The sequence below is a fragment of the Vicugna pacos genome, unplaced genomic scaffold (assembly GCF_048564905.1).
Source record: "Vicugna pacos unplaced genomic scaffold, VicPac4 scaffold_21, whole genome shotgun sequence".
Taxonomy (NCBI): domain Eukaryota; kingdom Metazoa; phylum Chordata; class Mammalia; order Artiodactyla; family Camelidae; genus Vicugna; species Vicugna pacos.
In genome coordinates, this window is record NW_027328742.1 from 14,005,148 (window position 1) to 14,019,343 (window position 14,196).

The window sequence follows — 14,196 nt, forward strand, 5'->3', positions numbered from 1 at the left end:
GAGGATTTGCTCCCATGATCCCTTGGCCTGGCCTTGGGTCAGACTCTGATACCCCAGGTTCCCTGACTGCATGTCTACGTGTTGGATGCCTCCCAGGAGGCAGGCGCGGTGCGCTCAGGGGATGGTGGCCCGGGGCGGGGAAGGGGAGGCTGCAGAGTGGTCAGCAGCGGTGGCTAGGTCTGCCCAGGTAAGCTTGTGGATTTCCTCTCGTGACCCCTCAGGTTGCTCAGGGGCGCCCTGTGCTACGCCAGGTTCACTGGGTGCGCATGTCCGTGTTGTCCGGCTCCCGGGATGCTGGCGCGGTGTGCTTAGGGGATAGTGGTGGTGGCGGGGGCTGGGGTCTGCAGATGTGTCTTTATTGATGCAATAAAGCACTAATTATTTCACTGCTCAGGTTGAGTTTTTCTGAACCTTGACTTTCCTTTGATAAAAATGTCTTTCCCTCTTCCCTGAAAAATGGGAACATATCCTGTACCCCTCAGAACCAAGGGTCCTTCCGAGTTGATACGACCTCCACGGAGAGAAAGTGAAAAGGACGCTCAGCGCCTGAGGACCACGGCTGTTTTTTTGCACCATCGCCCATGGGCACTTTCAGGAGCTACAGTGAGTGAAGGCCTCGGGAGCACTTCTTGCCTGGGAGGAGTTCCTCTAGACGCAGCAATAAGGAAAAGTTCTTCCTCAACGTGATGCTTAAATACTGTCACTGCCTGTCAATACAGGCAAGGGCTTCCAGTGCCAAAGTGCTTTAGAAGTGATGCCTGAATTTGGCCTCCTCACCCCAATGACTGAACTGAGGCTTGAGGGCAGAGTTTTGGATGAAGTAGAAAAGACTGCTTTATTTCTTTGCCAAGCAAAGGAGCTCACAGTGGGCTAATGCCTCCAAGACTGTGGGCCTACCAGGGAGAGAAGGAAGAGTGCTTGAATTCAAGGAGTGGTACTGGTTTCCTTAGAGATCACATTCTGGGTGACAAATTGTTGCAAAATTGTCCTTGCTTTTGCTGAAGCAGCTCTTCCTTCCACTGGGCATGTCATTATGGGCACATGGTTGACCTCTGGCTTTGGGAATCTTCTAATATTCTTGTGCTTGGAACAAAGGGTGTGCAGGAAGGGAGACTGTGGAAAAGCGCTAGAAAAAAAAAGTGTGCAGTTTAAAGTCAGGCTGGTATATGTCTCTAATATCTATGCAGACTGAGACCCAGGGCCTCCTTCTGCAGCACCGGCACAGGCCAGGACCTGCATCTCAAGCAGCAAAACACAAGGAAACCACAAGAGACTACAAACGAGTGCCTGTGTGTGCAGTTGCAGTGTGTTATGAACAGTAAGAGACAGAAAACAGAAACCCAATTGCCACTTCTGAGGTGTCGGGGGCAAAAGCACACAGCCCCACCAGGGGGCTGGGCAGACCACCCAGCCACCCCTCCTCTCCAGCCTCACCCTGGTGGGCCAGAGGAGGAAAAACGCCATCTGAACCCTTGAACACCTAAGCAGTTACAAATACCAGATGGTCGCCAATGACAATACTCCCCACTGCGAATTCCTTCCATATCTATGGAAAGTGGGAAGTGGACGCCATTCTCCCCAAACTGCTTCCTAATGAACTGGGGTTTCATCTGGGTTTTTTTCTGATGGAAAAATGCACGTGTTCATGCCATTTAGAAAGGGGTCATGTTAGAGATTGTACCGTAGTTTGACAAAGGTAGGATACATAGCACATCAAAAGCTAAAAAACATCTAAAACCCTGGAATAACATTGATGAGCACAAGCAATAGCTGAAATATTCCTGAAATCATAGAGCGCAGCTTTTAGGAATTGAAAACAAACTTGGAAACCAATGAGGGACGTCAGAGAGAACTTCAGGGGCATTTGTGTCAGCGCCGTCAACATTCTGAATCCAGGTTTTCACGTCATCAAGAAGGGAAGGGGCATTTCCAGATTCATCAGGGATGTGAACACAGTGCGTGGCAGGAGTAATCACACTGCTTTCTCCCTGAGAAGCCGGCAGTATGTCTAATGCCACCTGGCTCTGAAAAGCTGTCTTCCACACTAGGGGGAACTCCGTGCTCAACAGTGTAAAACTCTGCTGGCTATCATTCGGGGCTTTTGTGTGAAGTTAGCCAAGGCCTCTTCGTGCAGGGTCACCTTCTCCAATCCTATATTAGGGACAAAGAAGTTGAGTAGACAATCAAACCAGAGCAGCGTGAGGACAAGCCCCAGCAGCAGCCCCTCTGAGAAGAGGCTGCTGGGTCATCCTTCTCCTTGGAGTAACCAGGCACAGCCGAGATCAGAGCTCAGGCCAGGTGAGCTTAAGCCACTTGGCAAGGAAGACTCGGGGCTGCACACCTACGGGTGTGAGGACTGCGGCAAGTGTAAATGTGAGGAGTGCACCCACCCAAGGCCTGCCATCAGCTTGGATCTGCAACAAGCAGTCCCTGCACTTGGCCCAGAATGTGACTGACTGGGACCTGTGTCTGCATGTGAAAGGCCTCATCTCTCACTTTTCCAATGATGATGAGGACGACTTGTGTCCCTGCTGCCAGTCTCACCACTGTACACACTGGTCGGCCACAGGCGTCATCTCCCTCTTCTTGTCCTGACCATGGTGTTACCTTTCCGCCTAGGGTTGCCCCAGATTGTGCCAGGGGTGTTACGATCTGGTGAACAATTCTTAATGACACTGTAAACATTCACATAGGTTGCTGCAAAACTCCCACTGTTTTTTCCAGACACAATGTGCTGTATCTCTGTTTACACAACACCACCTGTGTCTGAGAAAACCAACCTATGCCCCACTACATGACACAGTCGCAAAACACCACACCACTATGTTGCACATTGGGAAGCGTGTGAACCGATCAGCACATTTTCAGACTGTGTCTTGCCCCACAGAAGCCTTCGCTGCAAGACCCTCACTTCCCTTGGACCCCATGCACACCACACAGTCACAGTAAAACTTAACTTTTACTTTCCAGGCTTCCTGACAAACCGTTCAGTGCAAAGAATATCTATGTGAAGATCCACCACTCTGTAAAAAAGAATACTTTAAGAGGCTATTTTAAATTTGATCTTGCTGGAACTTTTTATAAGGGACCTCAAGTTAAACTTTAAAAGGCCTCCCAAGGTCAGGAAAGCCACGCCACCAGCCCTCACCTGCAGTACCTGCAGGCCCAGGTGGATTTTTCTCTTCCTGAGTTCCAAAATACCTTGAGGTTCCTGCAGCTGCCATGAAGTGGCCTTCCTCATTCACTTGGAAAGGTTGCTAGGAACCTAAGAGTTTCCTGGAGGTCTCAGGTAGAAGGAAAAGATAAATGCTTCAATTCTGTTCACAAAGGTGTAATTTACCAAGTTCCTGTAAGCCATAACTAGCTTCAGGGGAAGATTACCTCATATCTGGAAAATAAAGATTAAAAGCCAGGAATAGTTCAGATAAAACCAAAAATTGGAACTATATTCATCAGTTTACTCCATTTCATGTAACTAATATTTCGTTAACAGTTTTATGAAATAAAAAATTCCATTAGATTTCTTTAATTTCTTACCCAGCTCAGTGGTGTGATCTGAAAATCAGAAACCTGTACTTATCAAAAAGTGCTTTCCATAAACCTTTCGGAAAGGAGGCATTTTGCAAGGGCATCAGAGTAAAAGCCTAACTGTCTATGAGTGACAGAAGGCTCAGGAAGGCATGGTTACAGACCTGATTACAATGCAGCTGATAAAGAAACTTGGTTAATGCTGTGACATACATTTTAAGACAATAACTGGAATTATGATTGATAATATTTTATCAGGACATACCAAATTTTAGGTATTCCATATAACTTCTAGAATCTTTATGCTAATAACATTCACAGGTACCATATAATGTAAGATATTTTGTCATCACTCATTCAATAATGCTTCCTATGTAATTTAACCTATCAAATGAATGCAATCAGTTTGGGATCTCTTTTGGGGTTGCTCCAGGGGCTCTTTGAAGCATTCCAAAGTTAGGTGGAGGTCAAAGAAAGTTAGTTAATATTTGATAATTGGAAAGTTTGTCAGAGTTTTAAAATACTTGGTCAGATAAGATCATAGATCATTGCAAAACAATTCTTATTTGATTAACCAGAATGACAATAAAATATTTCAAGAGCAGCTAGGGAACAGATTGCCTAAAGACAAAGAAATTCGCATACTCTGTTATCAGGAGCCACTCAACAGTTTAAGAAATCTTTCTTTCACTAACAGAGAGTAAAAACAAATGCAACCTTGCCTCTGTCTACTCTTAACAAAATCCGTTTACCTAATTACATTTAGTCAAGCCTTAGATTTTCTTAGAAAATCCCGACCATGTACAAAATTCTTTTCTCAGTGTGTCTTTTCCACAAACCTCCTTCAACTTTCTGTATCCATATTGTTTTGTCCCTTATTTTTTTCTGTTCAGAAACAAGGAGCTCAAGGAGAAAATCATCTTTTTTCTTTTTCCTTTTAACAAAAATCATTTCCATTCCTCACACCTTTATTTACTGAAAACATACTTCCAATTTTTTCTTACACACTGAAGGGCATACATACGGCATGCGGTATTGCAGTAAAATACCACCTTTCCCCTAGTCATGGGTCTGTACCTCGTGTTGAACCAAGCAATCAAAATTCTTCCCAAGGGACTGTGATGAAACAGAAATGATGTCACCCATTTTGATCTCTAAGCAAAAGACACGAAGCAGACCTCAGTCAGCAGATGGAAGCCTCAGAAACCAGAAAGAGCAGAAGCTGAAACTGAACTACAGAAATCCAGAATGGGTTCCAAGTCCCACTAAGCCCGTGATCACTACCCAGGTGGCACCTTCCAGATCAGGAATTCCAGGTAAGGGGTTCCACCAGATTGAGAATCCCTTTTCCAGAGTCTTACCCAGACATGGGCCCGGAGCCCTGCTGTGCACCCCTAGGGACTTTCGCTAATTCTGGCTGAGGGGTCGTGACTTCTCTGATGTTGCTTTTCTTCTTCTCCACATAACTTCAGTGCAGCAGGAAGTCTAAGCTGGTGCAGGTGAGGGAAAAGGGTGTTTCCCCAAATCAACAGTGGCTTCAGCAGATGCCTGGGTGGTCCCTCCTCCATTCTCCACTCCGTTCCCATAGTCCCTACCACCAGAGACAGAAAAGTATGACCCTGATGAAAGAAATTGGAGAATATGCAAATAAATTGAAAGACATCTCAGGTTCATTGGTTGGAAGAACTATTATTGTTAAGAAATATTTCTACTACTCAGAGCGATATGTATATTCAATGTAATGCCTGTCAAAACTCCAAGGGCATAGTTCCCTTAAACAGAAACACAATTATGCAATTGAAACTTGGGTTTGAACAAATTAATAGAGCGTCAAAGTGTTCAAAAATGCAATAATTAAACTTTCAACTTTGTAAGTTAAAAGAAAATAAAGATAAACACAAGTGAATTAGGTTTGAATCATTTAAAATAAAGTAAATTTTAATAAACATTTAAACATAATTAGGAATTAAGAATGAAATGAAGAATGATTATTTTATTAATAACAATTTTAAAAAGCAAAACTTTCAGGGAAGTAAAATAAAAAAGGACAATTCAGACTTCATTCTCATTCAGGATGTAAAAATTTAGAAGTTTTAACTCTAGCTAACAACAAATGAAAAACTAAGTAAACAAACAAAATCAATGACTCCTGTTGGAAGCCTCAGAGAACTGAGGTTACAGGGCCCATTGCCACCCCCAAACTGGAGAGACAGACAGATGGACACAAAGACATCCACTGACCAGAGTAGAAATGCACAAGCAGAAACCTCCATGGACCCCAGTCAGGAAACCCGAACCGTAGCTGACAAACTACTGGAGGCTCAGTGCTCCAGTCTGAGAGTTAAAAACGGCAGGGGCCGCAGTTCCAGGAGGCCCCCCAACTTTTGTTCAGGATTCCTACCAGGTTTTCACATTGACAGTTGGAGACAATGTGCCTCACTTCCAGCAGGGGAAACAGAAAGCAACTATTTTGAAATAGGCCCACAACATTTCATTCTTCTCAATGAGGGCTGCCCTCAAGAGACAATGAACAGACCACGAACAACTGGGGACTGAGCAGAGCATAACTGCCCTGAAATACGCAAGTCCAGCCCTCCCTGGAGAAACCATATAAATGTAACAGATGTAAAAAAAGCAGTAGCCAGAGAGCCAATCTTCATGCATACCAAAAAACTCACATGATAGAGAAACTTAATGTTCACAACCAATGTAAAAAAGCTCTCATTGATCATAAGAACATATTCTCATTGCTGAGCAGACAGGTCTATAACGACTCTGGGTGAGCCTTCATCCAAGCTCCAGCCCTGGGTGCACACAAGAAAATAATAAATAGGAATAATCTCTAAAACACAAAAGAAGGAAAAGCATTATTTTATTTGGAGAAGAAAGCTCTTAGCTTGCACAAAATAATTCTTAGTGGAGAATCAATTCAGTCAATTACACGTTGGGTTTCTATTCCTCACACAGTGACACTTGCAGGACATTGGAGGATTCTCGCTGCAGGAAACACTGTCAGTGTCATAAGTGGAAGAGGGTCTTCAGTGATCACTCATTCCTCAGTCAACTTTTGTGATCTCACACTGCAGAGATGGCAATGTTTCAGTCAATGTGACAAGGCCATCAGCTGGAATCCGTGTCAGAAAACATACTGAAAAGACAGGCTACGAAGACTCCTTTAGCATACCGCTGGGCGTTGGACTTTTGCTAATGATCTATTATTTTAAATTATAAGGTAAAGACGGGATTCCAAAATGTTCCTGGAAATGCTGAAGGAAATTTTGGAAACAAGTAATAATCAAGAAGATAAATCAACTGCAATCGATTCATACTTGCTTACATGCCTACAGTAAGAGTTGTTGCTGAATTTGTCTTGTCAAAACCATGGAACATTATGATGAATGAAAATGGAATATTTTTTTCCTTCAATAATATATTACTAGTAATCCTTTAGTCAATTCCTATAGTTAATGAAATAATAAACACTATTACAAAGATATACATCAATCAGAAGATAACTTTGAATGGTTCTGGAAATTGTGATGCCAAAAATAATGTCTTTAATATTAATTATATATATGGATGTGTGTATGTATATACATATGTATTTAATATTTATGTGTATATACAAAAATCACAAGAATGAGAGATAATTCTGATAAAAGAAAATTGAAGTGTATTTTAAATTTTTGACGGGGCTCCCACACCAGCCCTCACAGGCTCCCTCTTCCGCCAGCTCCCCCCCTGCCCCCTCCACACCCACCCATATAGGGGAGCTCAGCCACCGGCCTGGGCATCTGCCTCGGGTTGCCTTGCTGCTGAACAGCACACATGTGAAATTAAAAAAAAAAAAACACCCCAAGAAATTGCCCTCTGTGCAAGCTAAAAATGAATGAATGAATTAATATGTCTGTCTGTCTGTCTGTCTGTCTGTCTGTCTATAAATATCTCTCTCTCCCATGTGCTCCTCACACCCCGGGACCCGCGAGGGGGCGCGGGCTCCGGCCGAGGGGCCTCTCCGGCCGGCGCGGCTCCCCCGGCCTCCCCGGGCGCGCTGAGCTCAGCGCCGCAGCCGCTCGCAGCAGCTCCTTCCCCGAAAGCCACGGCGCGGGGGCCGCTGACCGACCGTGTGAGTGGGGACGCGGGCCACCACCGAGGGGTGTGCGGGCTCAAGATCCAAGCCGCAGCGCCACCGCGCCCGGGGAGGCGGTTGTGGAGACCGAGCCCGAGACGGCGAAGCGCAGCGACAGCAGACGGCGCGGCCCCGGCCCCGGCCCCGACCCCGCGCGCCGCCCCGTCCCCGCCGCCGCCTCCGCGCGGCGCCGCCCGCCCGCCCGCCCGGCGCGCGCCTTCAGAGCCCCGTCCGCACCGCCCTCCCCCGGGTCCCCGGGCCCCCGCCCGGACCCTACGCCTTCTCCTCCGGGGTTGCTCAGCCTGACCCCTTCCCTCCCACCGAGCAGGGCTGCACAAAAGTAAAAGAAAAACAGAATGGGAGAAGGGCTTTGCTTTTCTTGTTCCCTTTGGCCGGGTGGCCGTGCTGAAACGGTCAGGTCTTTTTGTCCCCAGCCCAAGCTCACAGTCACCTGGGGAGCTCCCGAGGGGCTGGAGTCTGTGAGAGCGGGTTGAAAACTAGCAGAGCTCCACAGAGCCCGACCAGGGCGTCTGCACCGCCGCCCGATCCCGCGGAGGGATCGTCCTCCTCCAGCCGCCTCCCTCGCTCTGCGTTTCTCTTCCAACCCCCGACCTCCTCCGCTCTCCGGCCGAGCCCGCTGCCCAGCGCCAGCTCCATCCTCCACCTGCCCCCTGGCTCCTCGGTCCCCGGCCAGACCAGCGATGCGACGTGAGGCAGGAGGGGGATTTGCGAGGGGACCTGCCTGCTTCCCACTCCCGTGGCTCCCTGCCCGCTGCCTCCTCCTGCCCCCTGCTTCCCTCCTGCGCCTTTCTGACGCTCCCTAGTCGCCTCTGGTGTGCGTCTGAGTGTGCTTTTGAAAAATTGCTCCTTGCTTTTGCAACCCTGAAGCCAAAGTGGGGTGATGGGGGCACCTGAAAGAGAAGCGGGATGTTAAAAAGGCAAGAGACTGTAGATTTGCAACACTGGACGACCAGCGGAGCACCCTGGCTCATCTGATCTCTGCGCCAGGTGAGGACCTTCCCGGTTTTACAGCAAGACTCTCATTGTTCTCAGTGCCCCCTATTTCCTCCGGGTTTAGGATCCAAGGAGTCCCAGGAAAATGTTCTCCCCCTGGGCAGTAGCAAGGGGGTATCAGGGTGGTAGTTGCGGGGAATCTCTCAAGAAGAAGCAACCATTGCTCCCATCTCAGTTTTGGTAGCTGGGTGGAGGTCCGGGTTGAAAGTAAAAGTTCCCCAAATCCCGGTGGGTTTAGGTGAAGGGGATTCCAGGGTAAAGTCAGAGCTGGGAGATCCTGCCAAGTGTGCATCCCCTTCAGTATCTGCCTCCCATCCCTTGCCAGCTCCACAAGTTTAATTTTTAAACAGTAACAAGGAGTCAGTCCTAGAGGGTGGAGACTGGCAGTAAAATTTCACAGAACTCTGAGACCGGCAATGAGTCATTCCCTGACTTAACTTGTCATCGTTGTTGCTGAGAGATGAGTGGGAAAGTGGGACATAGAAGAATGTTGCAGAAGTGGGAAGGGTTCCTTTTTCACGACCCCATAGTACAGCAAGGTGTACGTACATACACTTGATCTTGTAACCGCAAAGAATTTCCCCAAGGAGATGCATTTCATAGCTCTTCCCTGAACATGCTCACTCCTTGCTTTTGATGAAATAGTCCTAAGAACAAGCTGGGAGATAGGTGTGTTTGGCAGGGGATCAGAGGTCCCAGCACTACGGTTTCAGAGACGGAAAAGATGAGATTGTGACCCTCAGCAAGGCCTGCCTCCCCTACCTGGGGATCCCCAGAATTCCACATGCTGCTCACATCTGTACCCCTGTGGTGTCTACCACCCCAGGAGGGCAGGACCCTGTGCTGTCGGCATCACTGCTCTACCCTGGGAACCTGGCACACAGTAGGTATTCAGCAAATCATCATTGAATGAACAGTAATACTGGGTCCAGTTTCTGTGGGTGTCTGTCCCCCCAGTTCAGGGACCCCTCAGGGCCCACCTCACAACTGACATGAAAATAATGGCATCACCAGGAACAACGGCAGTTCCTCAGAATAAGTGGGCTTTTCCAAGCACTCTCCACCTGTTGCAAAGGCCTCCCAGCAGGGAGGTGGGCTGTGAGGGGCAGCACTGCACTCGCCACTGTGACAAGAAGAAAGCCAAGGGCCGCAGAGAGGAGTGCCTTTCCAGTGTCACTGCTCACATTCCCAACTTTTGGGAGACTGGAGGCTTTTCTGCTCTATTCTGGACCTGAAGCCCCAATCCTGAGTGGACATGCCTCCCTCTCTGGAGCAAGGAACCACTAAGTGACCTGTCACTTGTCACCAAGCAGAGGGATTCATCCCAGCTCATCATGCTAACTGCAGATTGGGCTAATAGCAGGATCCTGTGGGAGACATCACACTCTCCCAAACTGGAAACAGGCGAACAGCCCACAGGTTTCCTGGAGAGGATGGTCACATGGCCTCGATCTGGCCAATCAGCATTTTCCATCCTCCCTGGCCACTGGGATTGGCTTAGGGCTGGGCACCAGCCCAATCAGGCTCCACAGAGGTCAGGCCTTGGTGCTGGAATCCTGGGGGAAGAGAAGTTCTATTTCACTTGGGAGTTGAGGGGTGGTGGTGTCAGCCTGTGGCAGTTGGTGGCTGTCTTGCTCTCATAAAGGCAGAGCCGTGTGAAGTTGGCACCAGTGGCAGAGCCCAGAGGTGGGGAAGGATGACTTCTGCCGATGTCTCTGAGCACCAGGTACAGCCCTGCCTGAAGCTGTCTCCCTGTGGATGTCTCCGTTAAGCAAGTCACTCTCTCCTGCCCGGTTTGCTTCTTTAAGCCACTTTGGTTTTCTGTCACTGGTTTAAAAAAACAAAAACAAAAACAAAAACAAAAACAAAAACAAAACTATTCTTTCAAGTTGGCTAAATGGAGACCCTAGAACTGCAACAGTGTGGTGACAGGGAATGATGTGGCTAATAGACTCCAGAGGCTTCTGTTCAAATAAAGGATTGTAACTGACAAGGGAGAGTAAACATGGCCTCAGGGAACAGATTTGCTAGTGGCAGCTCCCAGTTCCTGGATATTAGTGCGCACACACTCAGCCGGGTCTCAGCTCTGCTGTCACACCTGCTAACCCACACCTCTCTTCTCCCACCTGCCCGGCCTCGGGGCTGGACACCCCAGGGCACTTGGAACAGCCCAGGGCTTTGTGTTGTCATTTACACAGGGTGCCCCCACGTCTGAGGGTGAGGGTGATTGGTCCCAGTTTACAGAGGAGAAAACAGACTAGAGGGGCTCGCTGGTGAGCTGTGGGGGTGGGTCTCCAACCTACCATCTGACCTATGACTTCAGAGTGGACAGCCTCCCCACCCTTAGCCAGGATGCTTGCTAAGCCTAGGGGCTCAGGAGTCCTGCTCCGTCCAGCACTCCACCTGGAGGAGAGGGTGGGGAGCGGAGGGGTGGGCTCTTCTCTCTACAACACTCACCCCTGCAGGGACTCATGTGTGACACCACAGACTGTAGTTCCTTTCTTATGACCTGGGCCTCCTTGGCCAGGTGTGAGAGGCGCCTTGACATGTGGGCACTGCAGTCCATGGGCGCACATGTGAGCAGGTGCACCTGTGACTGAGGGAACAGCCCCCCAGGTTAAAGCCCCCCATGCTCGGATGATTACATTCTGGAAGTGAGGGGTGCCCAGGGGTCAGGGGGCCAATTCTCACCTTGGGGGCAAATTGTTGTCATCCAGGGGGATGATATTTTAAATTAAATTACACATTTTCAATCCAATAGTCAAGCCCCTTTCTCAGCAGCTTTGTAGCCTCTCAGCTTTTACTCCTCTCTGGGACCACGTTCTTAGCTTCAAATTGAGTCCCATTATGGACATAAACATATCCCTTTCATGTGTCACCTTCAGAGTAAGAGACCACCGCCAACTTCCTTCCCTTCCCCTTGTCAACACCTCCACACAGGAAGTGAGGCTCTTTTGAAGCAGTTGTGCTGATGTGTGAGCTAAAGATTTAGAATGACCAGGCTAGGAGGGGCCTGCCCCACATGTCGGGGGGGTGGGGGTGGGCGGGTAGCTGGTGATGATTTACCTATAAAACCTCAGCTGGTATCAGGCAGTGACAACAGAGTGGCAACCAAGGGCTGAGCAGGTGCAGAATAAGCGGATTCAATGTGTTTACGCAGCCACCTCTGGGATGGCGGCCCCGGAGCATGACTACAAGTGTGGAAGGTGGAGGGCCCCCAGAGCCTGTACCCCTACCTTCTGAAACTCAGGGTTGAGGTGTATCTTTGAAATCAGAAAACTGGGGTTCAAAGCTTCCACCATCACTTGCTCAATTATTCAAAGCAAATGAGCTTCAGTTTTCTCATGTGTGAAATCGGAACATTGAAGCCTCTCCCTCTGTATATATATCACATTTTCTTTATCCATTCGTCTGTCGATGGACACAGGTTGTTTCCATATCTTGGTTATTGTAAATAATGCTGCAGTGAACATGAGGGCACTATTCTCTCCTTAAAATAGTGATTACATCTCCTTTGGCTATATTCCCAGAAGTGGAATTGCTGGATCATACGGGAGTTCTATTTTTGAATTTTTGAGGGAACTCCATACTGGTTTCCACAGTGATGGCACCAGTTTACATTCCCACCAACAGCGCGTGAGTTTCCCTTTTCCCCACACCCCCGCCAGCACTCGTCATCTCTTGTGTTTTGATGACAGCCATCCTGACAGGTGGGAGGGGATATCGCACTGTGGTTTTGACTTGCATCTCCTTGATGATGAGTGATGTTGAGCGCCTTTTCACGTACCTGTTGGACATGTGTGTGTTTTCTTTAGAAAGATGTATTCAGTTCCTCTGCCCCCTTTTTGACTCAGATTGCTTGTTTCTGCTGTTGAACTGTGAGAGTTCCTTATATGTTTTGGGTGTCAACCCCTTATCAGATATATGGTCTGAAAGTACTTTCTCCTCATCTGTCTGTTACCCTGACCTCTGCTTTCTGGATGACGGGGGTCCAGGCACTCGGGAATCATCACTTCTCACACGTGTTTCCAGTAGTGGGTGGGTGGGGGCTGTGTTCTGATAAAACTGCAGAGCTGTGGGTCACCATCCCCTCTTCTAGGAGTTGGGCTCTCAGGAGTACAGTGTGGGCAGGGATGTTTCCCTGAAGTCATGTGTCTGATAGTCATGTGGCCTGGAGCTTACATCTTCTAGCCCGGTTGTGATGGGGCAATTTGCAAAGGGAGGACCTTGCAGCTAAAACACTGAGCAGGTGCTTGTGTGCCTTGTTGGAAGGACCTGGAAACCATGTTGTGTGGAACAGGGACTTCCCCAGGTCACAAGGCTCAGTTCAGACTTCTGGGATGCCGAGGCCTGCTCCGAGCCACTGTCGCTGAGGAGGGAAGGGCCTCAGGCAGGAGGGAGGAGCTTCTGGACTGCACTTGCCCTGCTTGTCAAGGGTCAGCTCTGGTGACATGCAGCACCTAGCTTAGCTTTGGGCCTGTAAGAGGAGAGATTCTTGGGGGAGGGCTGGCTTTTTCCTCTGACTGGGGGCCTACTGTGTGCCAAGCACAGCAGTCCTCTGAGTCAGTGCTGGAAAGCCAGGCACAGAGAGGTAGGGGAAAGCCTCCAGGCCACGCGGCGGTAGGGGCAGCACTGGGGTCTAATGCAGACCTGACGCCCAGCCCACACTCTCTCCTTTCCCAGGACCGTGGTGATCCCACATGTTGGGATCCCCTGAGAGGGTGTGGGCCCTGGGACCTTCCCTGCTAACATGCCAGGAGCCTTAAGAGGGGGGGTCGGGGTAATTCCTGAGTCCATGATGCCCAGAGGATGCTCTCAGCGAGGGGCCCAGCACACACTGGGCCGAATCCTAGCTCTGTCCTGAGTCACTATCCTCCCTGCCTCAATTCTGCCCACACAGGGCTGGAACAAGCAGCCACTTTACAAGCTTTTAAGGAACCTCCAGGATACTGGAAGCAGCACCCGCACACAGGGAGCACCGTGGGGTCAGCTGCACTTGTCTCCTTGTCTTTTTCTCGCCTCTTTGCTGGATGAGGAGGAGTCCCAGCAGGGCCCTGGCTTGTCCCGATTCTCATGCCCTCTCATGGCCCAGCAGGGGGTGGTGTCCAGGCTGGACTCTGTCCTCTGCTCCTTCTGGGCACCCTCACGCCCTGCACCTTGGCTGCCTGGACACTGTCTTCCAGGGGCCTCTGTGTGCTTCACCACGCACCTGGCATTCCCCAATTCTGGGCTATTCCAGTGCCCTCTGGCCCTGGGCCTCACACCGACTCCGTGCTGAGTGGAAGTGCACTGATGGACATGCTGGGCCTCCTGGACTGTCTGGGGGAGCCCGATATCCCCGTGTTGCTCATGGTCCAGAGAGACCAAAGTGGTGAGAGGGTGTGTCTCCATTCACGTGGATTTGCTCAGAGATTCTTAGCAATATGAGGGACAAAAGGATGACATGAACACAGGAGAGCGGGGTGGAGGGGATGTCAGCAGAGCATGAGGAGGGGGCGATCCCGGGCTGGTCTCATAACCCCCTC

The 14,196-nt window shown here is 49.3% G+C and overlaps 1 pseudogene; it reads left to right on the plus strand.

Moving 5' to 3' along the window:
* The first annotated feature begins 1,832 nt into the window (after positions 1-1,832).
* LOC140694358 (protein sprouty homolog 2-like) lies at positions 1,833-7,108 on the plus strand (annotated as a pseudogene).
* The last annotated feature ends 7,088 nt before the right edge of the window (positions 7,109-14,196 follow it).